At 37.1% G+C, this 15,799-nt stretch overlaps 1 long non-coding RNA gene across 1 annotated transcript; it reads left to right on the top strand.

Annotated features, from left to right (window-relative positions):
• Positions 1–2,815: 2,815 nt before the first annotated feature.
• Positions 2,816–10,732, top strand: LOC136290615 (uncharacterized). The gene is made up of 3 exons (XR_010721252.1): positions 2,816–2,865; positions 7,205–7,347; positions 10,665–10,732. It is a non-coding gene; the product is annotated as an uncharacterized lncRNA (long non-coding RNA).
• The last annotated feature ends 5,067 nt before the right edge of the window (positions 10,733–15,799 follow it).

The following is a 15,799-nucleotide window of genomic DNA, read 5'->3' as shown; positions in this document are numbered from 1 at the left end:
AAACGTGAGCCAAGATCCCACATTCCAGATTATTCTCAAGTAGTAAGTCTAGTGATCAATCTTTTTACTCTTGTCAGGGGCATTATTTCTACACACCTTTTCAGTTGGAAACTACAATTAGTTCCAATGTCCTCATAAATTTCAGAGTCTCCATGTATAGATGAATCTGCCTCCTTTCTTCTTACCCTTTTCTTTACCACTTCACCCTTGAGAAAAAGCCTTTCCAGGGGCCAAACTCAGTACCATGTGTCAGCCTTTAGAGACTTACTAACTGTTGGACAAGGCTAGATTTGCCACACTGCCTGAGGCCAGCTCTACGTCCTGTACATACATGAAAACAGTGGATTTGTAGCAGTTTTGCATGTTTGATCTGATTTGTTGTAATTCTATATTGGCTGAAAACCAAGCAAGGGCTGATCTTTCCATTGCTACAATACTCCAGCAAGGAAAACAAACTTTTTGGAGCAGTTCAAAGCTGCTACTACTAACTAACTCCTACTCCTACTAACAGGACTCCTTCTAACAGGTTCTTCCTGAGCAAGTTAGATACAACCTGAATGCTGCAGTATTTGGTGCTTCAGTAGCTCATTTATAGATGCTCTTCTGCTTAGTGTAGTCCATAGTCACAAGTAGAGTGACAAGGCAGAGCACAGAATCTGAGGCAGGGATTGGCAAAATCATGTTTTGTGCCATAAAAGAAAGATTAACCTTTCCTTGCCAAATGCTGAAGGGAGAGATGTTTAACATTCTTCTCTCAATTGTTTTGGCTCTGTTTTGGAACCCCACATTTCAGGCTTACAACACTGATTCCATGCTGAGAATGGAGCTCTCAGTGTGCAAAAGAAAATCAGTCCCTGTGACAACTAATGCCACAAAAATATGGGTTTTTATTTTTTTGTTCCTTTGCATTTATTTTCTTTCCTATTATGCAGGAATTTAGGGCTTCAAGATCTAAGAAGCTTTGGTGTTTGACATGTCTGGATTGCTCTTTTCCCTTGATTAGACACAGGAGAGGCAGATAGCTTATAGCAGGTCCTGAGATTGAGGAGACTCTTTAGCCACAATGGAAACACTTCCGTGCCACTTGGGTGTCTGTTCTTCAAGGCAGAGCCCAGGCTGATCCGACACCATCAGATTGTACTCTTGATTGGAAACAGAATCGTGTACTTTTTTAAAATACATTGATGAAGAGGAAGAATGAACTCAATGGCTTTAATGGATTGTTTAATCCTCAGCAAGTTTAACTGCCTCAAACATTTTACTCATTCAGTCGTTACCTGGGAAAACTAAGTGAGTACCCAGGAAATGGCATGGACACAGACAAGTGGTGTCCCTTAGAAGTCCATATTGGGACCAGTGCTGTTTAATATTTTCATTACCAATATAGATGAAGGGATCGAGTGCTTCCTCAGGAAGTTTGCTGATGACACTAAGCTGCATGGTGCCGTTCACACACCTGAAGGATAGGACGCCATCCAGAGGGACCTGGGCAAGCTTAAGAATTTGGGAATTTCATGAGGTTTAATAAGACCAAGTGCAAAGTGCTGCACCTGGATCAGGGGAGCTCCCAGTATGAACAAAGGCTGGGGATGAACAGATCAAGATAAAACCTGCCAAGAAGGACTTGGGGGTGCTGGTGGGTGAAGAGCTGGACATGATCTAGCAATGTGCACTCACAGCCCAAAGAGCCAAACATGTCCTGGGCTGCCTCCAAGGCAGTGTGGGCAGCAAGGCCAGGGAGGGGATTCTGCCCCTCTGCTCTGCTCTGCTCTGCTCTGCTCTGGTGAGACCAAACCTGGAATGCTGCATCCAGCCCTGGGGTCCTCAGCACTGGAAGTACATCAACCTATTGCACTGAGTCCAGAGGCGAACACCAAGATGATCAGAGGGATGAAGCACATCTTCTAAAAGGACAGACTGAGAGAATAGGGATTGTTCAGCGGAGAAGAGAAGGTTTTGGTAAGACCTAATTGCTGCTTCCAGTACCTGAAGGGAGCCTACAAGAAAGACAGAGAGAGACTTTTCAAAAGAGCATGCAGTGACAGAATAAGGGGGAATGGCTTCAAGGTGAAAGAGGGTAGGTCTAGATTAGGTATTAGGAAAGCAATCTTTACTGTGAGGGTTGTGAGACACTGGAACAGGTTTCCAAGAGAAGCTGTGGATGCCCCATCCCTGGGAATGTTCAGGAGTACGTTGGCTGGGGCTGTGAACAACATGGTAATGGAAGATGTCCCTGCCCATAGCAACAGAGTTGAAAATAGATGAACTTTAGGGTCTCTTTCAACTCAAACCATTCTATGATTCTATGAAAATTTTAAGTAGCAGCACTGGTCAGGATCCAGAAAGGCTGGAAACCAGCTGAAATACGAGCTCATGGAGATGAATTCTTAACTTTATTTTCAGCATCAGATGTTCAAGTTCATTGACTCTAAGGCCTAAGAAAAATTACTTATCTCAGTGTTGTAAATTCAATTCAAATGATGTAAAGCCAGAGACTTAACCATTTTGAAGAGATACTTAATTATAAGGTGGTAATCACCTGGTAGCATGATTTAGATGATTTTTGCTACCAAAGTAATTAACTTGGTAGAAGTGAGAACCATTACATCTACACTGCAGGAACTTGGTGCCAAGCTGTACACGGCTCTTACAGGAAACAGCAACAGCATGCAAAAAACCCCAGTGTCTTCTTTCCACACAGTGTAGTTTATGTCAAAATGTTCAGAACAGAGACTAAAGGCTCATGGAGATGCTTTTAAAGACTGTTCTCTCATTCAGGAATTACACTATTTTTTAAATTTTTTTTTTCTTTCAGAAGCACCATATGGACTCCTCAGAGAGATGGAAAGAGAACTGTGGCTTGTGGTAAAGCATTAATTAACATGGGGTAAAGACGGGGGAATAAGTAGAACAAATTAGAGCTGTAGTAAAACAATTTCTTTTTGATCATCTGAGGCTCATAGGTGTTCAGTAAGATGTCACTCATAATTTATTTTAGTAAGAAATAATTTTCAACTTCAACAATGTGTCTAAATGCATTAGAATTTAGACTGAGGTGATCACGTCTGAGTGAATACCAAATCCACCCATGAACCCTGACAGCTGTAGACTTATTAAATCTATATGACTGTACAGACTATTCAGGATCATTTGTTGGCTTGCTTTACATTGATTCTAAAAATTCAGACACGTATTTGCAACATACTGAGTCAAGGCATATTTCACCACATAATAAAACAATGACAAATCAGTGGAGTTCTGAGAAAGGAGAAGATTATGGGGGATTGGGTTTTGTTTTGTTTTGGGGTTGTTTGTTTAGTTGGGAGGGCGAGGAGGGAAGGTATGTGTGGGGTTTTTTTCTCCCAAGAAACACGTTATATTGAGATGGAATACAAGATTAGTTCATTCCTTGAATTCCTTGCCACAACTTGACAGTGGCAGAGTAAGCTTCTCCTTTTTTTTCTCTGTTTGTTCTAGATGGAAGAAATTACCTTTCAGAACACAAAGCAAGTTCATGTCTTTCATATCCTCCTTTCTCCCCAATGTAGTGTCAATGATGTGTGCTTGTTACATGAATTTTGTTTCATTGAGAGCAATTTTTGTTAGCAAATAATAGTAATAAGGTTACCAGTCTTTTCTAAGTACAACTTCTCTCTCTTTTTCCCCTACATTTTATTTTACTGTATTTGAGTGCAGCATGACAGAACTCCTTACTTTCTACATTTCTACTGAATGCTACTGTTGACTCCTTATCAACTCCAAAATTGTATTTGCACCGTTTTTGTGGAACATACAGAGTGGTTACCCAGATAAAAAAGTTCTGCTTTCTTAACAAGAAGCCCAAGTACCCTACAATCTAGCCTGTAGTGTAAGCTGCAGATTTAGTCTCTCTGGTCTTTCAAGCACTCTCAAAAATGCTAAAGAAGTTCCATTTTACCAGCTTGCTCTACACAACCAATCCCTCAACAGTGGGACATTAACGTCTTCAGATGATAGTTGATAGTTCACATTAATGAGGATGGAAAATAGTATCTGTAAAACTAGAAATTTTTCTATTCTTACATATCTCATCTTACTAAACAGAAATAGTGTATTTGAAAGACTAAGTAATGTTGCCAAACTCCAGTCTGAATATTGGCATACCACACAACCCCAACTGTTTTTAATCCTACTTACACCTACTACAGTTTTGTTCTCAAAAGTTTTAAGGTATTACTAAAGCAAAGTTTAAGCTGGATGTTAAAGAAGGGCTGAAACAAAAGCCCTCATTTTAACTTGAAATGTAAACTAATAATTAAAGCTGAGTAAGTAAGGACAGAGAAAAAAAGCCAACCTGTATCACCACAGAGGAGTCATGTTGTAATTCACTTGTTTGTATTATGTTTTCTGGGGGGGTCATTCTATCCACATTGAAATCACCACAACTCAGTTTTCCATGGCTGCTTCTGAGTTATAAAAATACAGGGATAGAGAACCAAAGTCATTTATGTGGGCTCCAGAAGGACTTCATCAAATAAATTTTCTTGAGTTTTGCTTGTGGTGCTATCATCTTGGCCTCCCTTTGCTTTTCAGGTTGAGTCACTTTATGTGTAGTCTCAATTTTTAATTCATAATGTGAAATGGTGAAAACTTTGATCACCTCCCCCATATAAATACTGTTTTACACATTTTATTTTTTATTTATATCTTACATAAATAATTTAACATTATTTTTCTAAATTAAAATAAGGATATAACAAATTATTTTTTTAAATTGATGTTACTAACAAAATTCAGATGTGATATGGGATCATCCAGTGTTTTCTAAAGAAAGATTTTTCTTTACAGAAAGAACTTAGAATTCTATTATAAACAAATTTATAAAGACTTTCTCTCAAAAGTAATGAGCTAAATTTCTCTCGGGTTTTTTGCTCTATCAATAATGGATTGCTTTTATTTTGAATACACACTTGCTTCAAGATAATTCAAATTTGGAAGGAAAAAGTATGTGAGGACAAGCTTGTATCTTGCAGAATGGAAGTTTAGTAAGGGAGAGGTGTTTGTCTTCTGATTGTTTAATATAATTAAGTTTAGATGGCAACCTTTCAGAGTAGTGTTCCTTGCAAATAAAATTGTTTTCAGTTGGTTGTGGAAAGTTACACAAATTATTATGTGGAACAAAAAGTGCAGATTACCATAGATGGTCAGCCCCCATAATTAATGCCTCTCCATCTGTGATAGAAAAGGTATATCTGTATGACATTGTGTAAAGTAAGGACAGGAGATCGTAACAAATTGCTATCTCCTTTCTCTTGAAGGTTACCTATATTAATTTATATTTTAATCAAATATGGTTGAATAATTTCTTCAGGCTTGGACGGTCTCTAGCCACCGGCATTCCAAATGCTGCAACAGATCTGATAGTGCTTATTAATTAGAGGTTACTGAGTTTTAGCCAGAGTTTGAACTTGTAATATCCTACATGTTTTCTAATGATTTTCCTTGGGACCAGAGTTTAGAAAACCAGCCAGTTCCTAAACACTATTTATCAGCTTCTCCTTCCTTTTTTCCCTCTTTACTAATAGCTCACAAGCATAGGCCTTCTAGCCATTATCCCATATAAATCCCAGAAAATCACCTGAAACAGATGCTAGTTCTCAGGTATTTAGAGAACGCGAACTTGAAGGTGTATCTTTTCCTTACATTTTTAGCCTCAAGTTTGCTAAATAGGTATATGTATAAAGGTTTTGTTGCCTCTATTTATGAAGAGAAGTTGAATAGCTGTACAATCATGTTAGTGAATGAGAGGGAAAAAGAGGCTGATGAGTGTGACTGTACCAATGTACTTGAGACTAGAATAGAATCTGGCAAAACAGCTCTGTGAGAGATGTTTGATATCAGGGATTGGAAAAGTGGCACAGTTCCCCATGTCTGAATTCCTGACACAAGACCACCTTTAGCTTTGGTCACCTTATCTCACACCTATAAACTGGAGTAAAAGTCTCAAATAACTTGTGATTTGCTGTCAATCCAGAGGCACCTGCACATGTTGCTGAGTGAGTATTGCAGCTTCTCCCTGCAATGCCCATGCCAGGGACTCTTTGAGGATTTGTATGGCTCTATTTATGTGCATGAAACCCCCATGATATTCCAACATTTCAAGACAGAGAAAATATTTTTGCATCTCCCTGGAGCCTTGAAAGCCAGTGATTGCAGTTGGAAGCAGGGCTGCCACAATGGTTATTTGCAGACAGTGTGTGGGAGAGTGACTTCATGCAGCAATTGTCTTATTTCTATTAATAAAAAATATACTTACTTAAGAAGGAAACACATTTTCAACAAAAAGAGTATTGTAAGTCTATGGCAAGTTTGTGGTGCAGAGAGCTGATTCCTTTCTACTCCCAGACAACTGATGTAACATGTACCCAAAACTGCTACAAGAACTGTGTTTCAGAAGGGAAGAAAACTAGCTAAGAAAACTACCTAAAAAACCACTGTATGTTAAATACAGGAACTACAGCTGATTAAATCAGAGTGTATGAGTATTTCATGCTCAGCATACACTGCTGGAAACATCTGAGTGGATCAAGTCCTTTGCAAGGGGATCTTGAGCTGACCAGAGCACGGAGGCCAAACATTCCCACGTTCCCATGAGGTGAGATAAGTCTCACAGACTGCAAAATGCTCTGTCTAGCAAGCAGCCTTTTGAGAGAACACAAAAGACTAAGCTGGACAAAATAACTTTTACAAACAAAGGAAAAAATTTCTTAGAATTAGATCATATTTAGTCAATTGCACCCAAACAAAGAGTAATAACTTCAAACAATTTCATAACTGAAATATTTATAAAAAATTATCATAAACTCATAAGCACAAAGTCCAAGTGAATGTCGGTTCTGATATAGAGACACATCTAAAGAGTCAGGTCATTTTAATGTTTATATCCATCAAGACTGATGGTCTGCTTCTCGTTTTGGTTGTGTTCTCTGTACTAGGACATATATTTCCAGGAAGCCTATTGGTGCTCTGTGTGCTTAGCATGAAAACCAAGAAAGGATGGGGAATATACTGGCCACTCAGTAAATAAAAACCCACTTTGTTTGATCACTTTCTTTGAGACTTTAATACATTGAATTTTTTCATTATACTAATACAGACACAATTTTTTTCTCAAATGTTAAAACCACAGTGTTATTAAAATGTTATCCTTTCCCTTACTCTACAGGACTTTGTGCAAGTCTTCATTTTCCACTAAGTCATTTATACATGTAACTGTGAGACCTCCACTTGGAATGCATCCAGCTCTGGGGCTCCCAGCATAGGGAGGACAAGGACCTGCTCAACAGAGTCTAGAGGAGGACCACCAAGGTGAGCAGAAGGATGGAGCACCTCTCCTGTGAGGAAAGGTTAAGAGCAATGGAATTGTTCAGCCTGGAGAAGAGGAGGTTTTGGTGAAACCTAATTGAGGTCTTTCAGTACCTGAAGGGAACCTTGAAGAAAGCTGGAGAGGGACATTTTTAAAGAGTATGTAGAGAAAGGACAAGTGAGATTGGGGGGGCTTCAAACTGAAACAGGGTGGGTTTAGATTAGATACTAGGAAAAAAAATGTTTGCTTTGAGATGGAGTGGAAGTGCTCTTGGCAGAGGGGGTTGAAATTCGATCTTTCAGGTCCTGTCCAACCCAGGGCATTCTATGATTCAATGGTCTGCTGCAGCAAGCATTCACCATCTTCACCATTTCTACTTTCTGTCTTCAGTTATTGACTGCTAGTAAGCCTGCTGCCGAGTCTCTTAGTTCAGCTGATTCTTAACTTTCAGTCCAGTGTTATCTCATGGGTAATTAGATGAACTAGCAAACAGGAACACTTGTGGCATAAATTTTCAAGGAACACATGAGGATATTCCCCCTTGAAATTAATCTCAATGAGGGTGAGAAAATCATTCCTTCTAGTCTGTGTCTGTGTTACAGCTCCTGGTAGCAAGAGTTTCTGTAAGTGCCTCTGTTGCTATGACACTCTCGTATTTTCATTTGTACTTTCACTCCATCCTTTCACTGCTTCCTCCAGCCCACCCAGCACTAGCAGGCCTGTTGCTTTTTGACCTACTATTGATAATTCTCTATATAGCTTTCACTTCCACTCTGTAAGAAACAAAGCTGTGCACTCACGTGAGTCTTTACCTGTGAAGACACAAGACAGTAGGTCTAACGCTATAGTTAATGTTGCAATAAAAGGGCAGTGCACAGCCAAAATGGCTGTCTGTAACCTGTAGGTTTTTAGAATTAAAAAAAAAACAAACAGTGAACTTCACATTTTTTAGAGCCATCCTCAGTGTATCAGTGGTGTTTTTTGCATGCCCAGCGCCTTCTTCATTATGGTTTACCACCATATGGACTCTTTTAAAATGCTATATTCTATTGATTCTTGCAGGGTATGCTATACACTCCGTTGAAAAGAAGAGAAGGATTGCAGTAATTGATTTCAGATGATTGCATCTAGAAAAATGACATGCTCAACCATGTATCTTGGCACACTTGCACATTGAAATTTTGTCCATCATATGACCCGGAACACATAAGGGCAAATATTATATAAATCCACTGTATATATCATCTATATCAATATATTTATTCCATGGCTTTTTAAGTACTACCTGTCAGGCTAGATCATGTAAACTAAAGACTTTCAGGAAAGTCAAGAGATCCAAATGTTGATCTGGACAAATAATAACAAATCTTCACATATTTAATCTTAATGTGTAACAATGTGGACTATATGGTATTACATTTTAGGTAGTAAAAAGGCAAAAAAATAGTTCCCATATTAAAACATAATTTTGTGCCCAGTGCTGTAATTCAGTGTTCTGAAAATAAGGGATGCAAATTAGGGTCTCACATTCCAGCCTGAGAACAAAGAAAAATTTGAGAACAAAACAAATCTGTAGAAATAGAAGTCTAGAATATCACTGTGCATTACACTGATTAAAAATGTGAAAGAAACCCCAATAATAACATGACCTGCAGGTCAAAAACTGAGGACAAGGCAAACCTTCAAAATTACATTGAAATACCAATAATAATAATAATAATAATAATAATAATAATAATAATAATAATAATAGTAATAGGTTTTTTTAGGCATAGAGAATAATTGGGGAAGAATTGGGGAAAGAAAGAAAGGGGAAAAGACAGCATATTTTTTGTATTTTATGCTATTTTTTTGTATTGAAAATAGAATCACAGCTACAGAAAATCTCTACCAAGAAAAACACATCAGACCATAAGAATACTTTTTTCTTTCTAAATTCAGTATCAAAATATATTACTTACTTGATGCATGTTTTTATTTTTTCTTAAGGTACTCTCTCTTTCTTAAGCACATTTTAACCTAGCCTTGGAAAATCCTTGTTATTTTTTAACTAGTCTCACTGCCTGTGTTGCATCAAAAAAGAGACATATAAAAATATTGTGTAATTTATTACGTTTTGCAGCTGAATAATTGAATGAAAAATGACTGAATTTTAATCCTGAGAACTTTTATTGTATCTAGCTCTAGTTTCTCTTATGGTAAAAATAAAAGAGGCAGCTAGATACATCCTGTTGCAGCTGAAATCAGTTTTTCTCATTCAGAAGTGCTACGGAAAATATAAGCCTTTCCACAGCATTACAGAAATAGTGTTATTCACTTGTCTTTATGAAATAAGAAATGTGCAGTTTCACTGGTGCATCTTCAAAGTCCTTGCAGCTGCAGGCAGACTAAACAGCACTATTGCTTTTGAACTCACCTATCTTCCTTAGATATTCTCTAGTTGTTACTTTTGATCTCTTATGGATAGTCAAAGGTTTCTTGTTGAGTATTGAGGCATACATTTTGGTGCTGCAGAGTTTGATGTCATTCAAAGGATGTAGGTCCAAGTACACACTCCTCTACTTGACAGAATGGTCTAAACATCGAGTTTTCAGCTATCAGATGCTAAAATTTATTTCCAGAAATATCAAGGAAAGGCTGGTTTTGCATAAAAAACCAAATGTAAAATGCATGAGGAATTTAAATGCCTTAATACATCTTTCATAATGAAAATTAATACCATTCCCAAGGTTGAGGTGATGCCAAACTTAATTTAGTTTATGGCCAATCAAAATCAGAGTAGGATAATAAGAAATGAGAATGATTCTAAACTCTCCTGCTTCCCACCTCTCTCTTCTTCCTGGGCTCAACTCCACTCACAATTTCTCTACCTCCTCCCCTGATCCAATGGCACAGGTGGATGGGGAATGGGAAATGGGGTAATTTCATAAATCTGTGTCTGCCATTTCTTCCTCTTCCCCTCCAGTGTGAGGTTCCACCCACAAGACACTGTTCTTCATTAACTTCTCCAAAGCGAATCTGATAGCCCACATTTCTACAGGAACTTTCTGGATGGGTCCTTACCATGACATAGCCTTTTCAAATGTGAAGTTGAATTTCTCTCTTTCTGCTGTAATAAATTTTAATGTTAGTCTTGTATTTGTGTACTGAGTGATCAATACAGTAGATATTGCAGAGATAATCTTAATGGGAAAGATAAGAGGAAACCAAGAAAATGTTTAAATACATCTCCACATTTTGACAAGTTAGATTAGTGTAGTGGGAAACAGTCAGAGTGGTCATAATAAAACTGTCTGTGGGTTGTTTTTCTTTCCTTAAGGAAAATGAAAGCAGCAGCCTTCATCTTGAATATGATTTGTGATTGCTGCAATGCAAAAGAATAAGTGGAAAGCTGTTACTACCTCGCTGTCCTCGAGTCTTCTTGAAGAGGATTGTTACTGACAGCATTGGGGGCCAGAAGGACACTGAATGGATGACAGAGAAAAGAGACAGATGCTAGAAAATCATGTTCAAAAATTAGCTCCATTATTAATGAGGTATTAGCTAGACAACTTACACTATTCAACTGTTAAAAGATAAATTGCACTGTGAATGGATTCTTAACATCACGTGTGCTATGTTTTCTTCCACCCATACCTTGGCAGTCTTTATTTACCAGTTGAAATTCTAGAATTTGTTTGTCCTGACCTTAATTTTAGGCAGTCACTTGGACAAGTAAGCCCTTCTATTGGTTAAAAAGAGAAATAAATCCTCTAGAGTGAAATTTTAACAGCCCTTAGTGTCATTTGCCTAGTTCTCTTCAGACCCACTCATACTATAGATCAGGATTTTCTTTTTCTTTAAAGTTTAACCCTGGGTCTGGGCTGAGATAAAGGGCAAAGGACTAAAAAATGCCAGAAGAAATGAAATTAAATGCTCTCCAGAGAAGAGCTTTACCACCAGCATTCCCAAGTTTTATTTCGAAAATAGGTGTTTTCTGTATGTGCAGTAAGGGTGATACTCCAGCTTTCACCTGAGGAGCTCTCAATGTCTGAACAGAGAAGTGTCCCTATAACTGGTTGTATATTCATCTTAAGTGAAGTGTTAATTTGAAAGATTAAAGACTGTTGAGATTTACAGTAACTTCTTCCATACATTTTTACACTTGCCACTATGTTCTGGTGAATTTCTGGTTCCTCCGGAAAAAAATTATGTCTCTAGCACCTCCTTTTAGCTTTGTTTCCCAGTTACAGAAAGAGTTACCACAGTAAGAATTCTTGATACATAGGCATACTGCAGCCACTACTCTTCCTTATTAAAAAAAGGTTGAAAAAATTTTTTCAAGTATGACATGGAAGATATTCTGCAGAATTGGCTGCAAATCTTTATGCAGGTACTGCACAAACTGGCAAAAGAAAAAAATAACAGTGGAACCGGTGCATGCATTTCACTTTCCAAAATCTTATTGAAACTAAACTGTTTTAAAAAGTGGGTTTGATGGTCCAAATCCTTCGTTAAAGAGGGATAAAGAAAAAAGCAGGCTGGGAACAGGATAATTTTCATGAGATTGCAGTTGCTGGAAGCCTTATAGCCCTGGAGATAAGGCATTAAAAAAAATAATCTGTCAGTCAGATCTGTGCATACAGGGGAAGAGAAGCATCACTGGGGAAGGCAGAGGAGTCAAATTGTTGCACAAACTGCTGAACATTTATTCTCTTAAAGGATTTAATCTGATTCTTAACAGACAGGTACTTCTTCCTGAGGGGCAGTTGATGCCACTTTCAAATAAGGTGAATATTAGGAAACAGTTTGAATGAGCAATTTTTATTTTTGTTTTGAGGCAGTTGCCCCGGAACTTTTTTTTAAAGTAAAATGGCAGAGAAGAAGAAAAAAAGAATGGTATTAATTAATTGAGAAGAAGATAATATTTCTTCAAAAAAGTATAACAAAAATATACCAGTGTCATGTGTCAGGGCAACTTTCCCTGTCCTGTCACACTGACCTCCCATGACACCTGTCATCACTTAGTTTTTTTCAGAGACATAAGATTTCCCTCATCAGCTGCACTGATTTGTACACAACGACACAGAAAAGAGTAAGACAGTGGTTGGGGCAAAGTTTCTGCTGGTGTAGTTCTCTGATGTCTTGCGTGGAGGGCAAGACCCTGCTAAGAAGGAGTTGAGCCTCTGTAACTGTCACGCTGCACAGAAGCTTCCCTTGATTTCTTTAATTTTTACAAGCCAACAGGAATCACAGGAGACAAGCCACCAGTTTATTCTGCAGAGGTCTGAGGACACTTGGTGATGTAGCATGAGGACAGAAGAAAGACAAAGGTGATAATTTTGTGACATTATCAGAAATTTGACAAATGTGATTGTGGGTCTCTAGGGCATCACAGGGGAAGTTATGCTCCAAAATGACCAAAAATACATGATGAATGCAGGGTCAGCAATGCTGAAGAAAAGGTTGATTTGGAAATTATACCTGAGCTGGTTTCTGCATCTCGGAATGCAAGTGGAATTCAGGGAGATTACATAAATCTCAGGCAAAAAGCAAAGAATGCCACATAGCAGACTGGAATCTTCTTGTTTGAAGATTCTGGAATACTTTTAATAAGCCTGGCAATTCAAAGCAGAGAATTTGGTTGAGGTTTCAAGCAGATGAGGAAGAAGGGCACAGTTTTTTTGTAAGGTTAATTGCTTTTGTGGGTCACTGAGGAAGTGAGATGTGATTCTTGCTCTAAGAGATATTTCAAAAATAATTGACTAAGTTAAAGCCAAACCTTTCATTTGCAGTGAGGAAGTTTCCTGTTTGCACTCCACAGAAGCAAAAAGGAACAGTGATTTCATCTTGAGTTATTGCAGGGAAATACTTTTAAAAAATTCTTTTGTTACAACTGAACTAAAACTGGAAAGTTATTATTTTTTTTGTATGAGTAACAGGAAGGAATTAGATTACAGATATTTTAATTAATCTGACTTGGTATTTTTAAAGCCTGGCAGCAATCTGTTTGTATTTACGTCATCCAAGTATAGTTACGGAAAACAAAGGGTAATGATAATACTTGAAGTCATAAACCAAACCTCTAGGATGGGGATGGACCCATGGCCCTGATATCAGTTAAAGCAAAAGATGCAGAATTAAACCTATTGAGATATAAGTAGAAGGGAATAAAGGTGTTTAAGACAAACAAATTATTTTTTTTTAATACTCTGCATCTCCTCTCACAGTGGGTCCAACAGTGACAGTCTTGGCTGCTGGAAATTCTTTGTACAGGTAGTGGAAAGTGGTTGATAGGCACTTCTGATGTTTATTTCATGGCCCACTGGATCATAGAAACATCCAAAAATTGATATCCAACATTACAGTGTTGGGACAAAGCAGTAAATCTAGTAGAAATTTTTGCAGGGTTAAAAAAACAAGAAATAATTTAAAAATACTTGCTGAACAGTTTCCTTGGATTTGAACCTACAATTTAAGACTTATTTCTGCCAACACCTTGAATTGGAAAGGCTATGTCACGTTAATCAGGGACAAAAAACCATTGATGAAATATATATACTTATTTTATTAGTCTTATCAGTTAACTGGTAGCTAATTAGCAAACTATCTTCATCTGCAAGAAGAGTAAAAAAAACGATGTTTGAAATATACACCTGGATAAAAATGAGAATATTGTCTTCCAAAGTCCGTGACTTCTTAGTACCTTATAATTTTTACCACCAGTTCACAAGTAATTGGGATTTTTCTGCTGTGAAAAATTCTTGGTCCTTTTACCGTTTGCAAGCAGCTGATTAGAAGTACTCATTTCTGGAAGTGAATTTTAGTTGAGGTTTTTGGAGCATAGGAATAGACATCTGCTGTTGTTGGCATCAACATTGTTCTTCAAAGTAATTCCCTTCAGCAAATAGTGATATTTAAATGTTTAAGTTGAATGTTCAACAGCCACAAACAAATTTCCAGTAAATTAACTGCCTAAAAGGGAATGCAGATTTTCTTCAGTGTTTAAATGGACAATCAAACAAATATTGTATGCATTAAGAAACTCTTGTGTTACAGCGGCTAAGGCAGTGGTCCACATCAGTATTTAAATCACAGCTTTTAACAGTGAAAGGATGGCGAAGTCAGATTATTTCTACTTATGTGGTACAGCATTTCTTAAAAAAATATATATCCCTTCAGCTTCATGGATAAGACCATTGAGATTAAACCATAGATGATGGGCATAAAAGAAACAAAATTATCAAGACGGTGGTGTACAAATCAATTTGAACAAGCTTTATAGCAGTTAGAGAGGATAACAGAAATAATTGCTCCACAACAAAATAATGCATCATACAAGATATATAAAACCCCAAACATATTTTAATTTACCTATTTGTTGAGGTATTTACTTCCCGTAGAATATAGAAGACCAACAACTGAAAGATTAATATGGGAGATAAAAATTATTCTTCTTTATGTTTTCAGATTTGAATTAATATGTCCTCAGACATAAAGAAAAAAAATATTTTTAGCAGCACATTGACTTGCTGAATGGATAGAATAATTAAAAATACAACTATAGAAATTATTCTTCTCTCCCATTTTAATTGCAAAATATTACCTACTGATATTTTCTATGATGCCACACAGGTGAAAATAACAATAATAAAATAATATATTTTATCTCTGGGGTTCAACATGCATATTCCCAGGTAAACCACATCCATACCTGATCAACAGGCATTTAATTGTCTGATCAATCAATTAGGTTGATAGTTAAAACCTAACTAGGAAAGCAGTGTGCAAACTTTGAGCAGCCCAAGAATCAATTTTAAGAAAAATGCAAATTATTTTAGTATGTGTTCAAGTTTGCATTAATAATTTCTGGATGTCAATTTTACTCATAATAGATTTTTTTTTCTGTTCTTTTGATACTGAAATATGGATTCTGTTGGGTGGTTTGGTAGGTTTTGTTGGAGTTTGGGTTACTTAGTTTTTTCCTTGTGTCTTTTTTTTTTTTTTTTTCTTTTTCTTTTTTTTTTTTTTTTTTTTTTTTTTGTTATGGTTGGTGTTGCATCAGGAAGCTGTATTAGTCAGTAGTCAGGTTAAGCTGAAATTTATTTTCACTATCCCGAGGCACTTCTTTTTGAGAGATATTGTCTATATCTGTATAAAATTGCTTTTATATTGTTAAACATACGGTGAAACCCAGTAATTTCTGCTGTCACCTTATATACAGGGAGAGATACAAAATCTATCTTCTCTCCATAACTTCTTAAGTAGCCATAGACATGGTGGGCATCCTCAGGTTCAGGAATCCTGAGAAACATGCAGGGAACTAAAAGACTGGGCTCCAAATGTAGCAGAGTCAACTCCACTCAAAGAAAAATGAAGCATTAGTTTGCTGTTTCTTCAGGAAGCTACATGTAAATTCCATGCTACTTGTTACCCTGCTAAGTTTTTTCCTGCCTGGTTAGGCTAGAGTTATTT

Source organism: Chamaea fasciata, unplaced genomic scaffold, assembly GCF_029207755.1.
Source record: "Chamaea fasciata isolate MVZ Bird 193981 ecotype frontalis unplaced genomic scaffold, bChaFas1.0.hap1 SCAF_6, whole genome shotgun sequence".
Lineage (NCBI taxonomy): Eukaryota > Metazoa > Chordata > Aves > Passeriformes > Sylviidae > Chamaea > Chamaea fasciata.
This window is presented reverse-complemented; position numbering and strand designations above follow the sequence as displayed.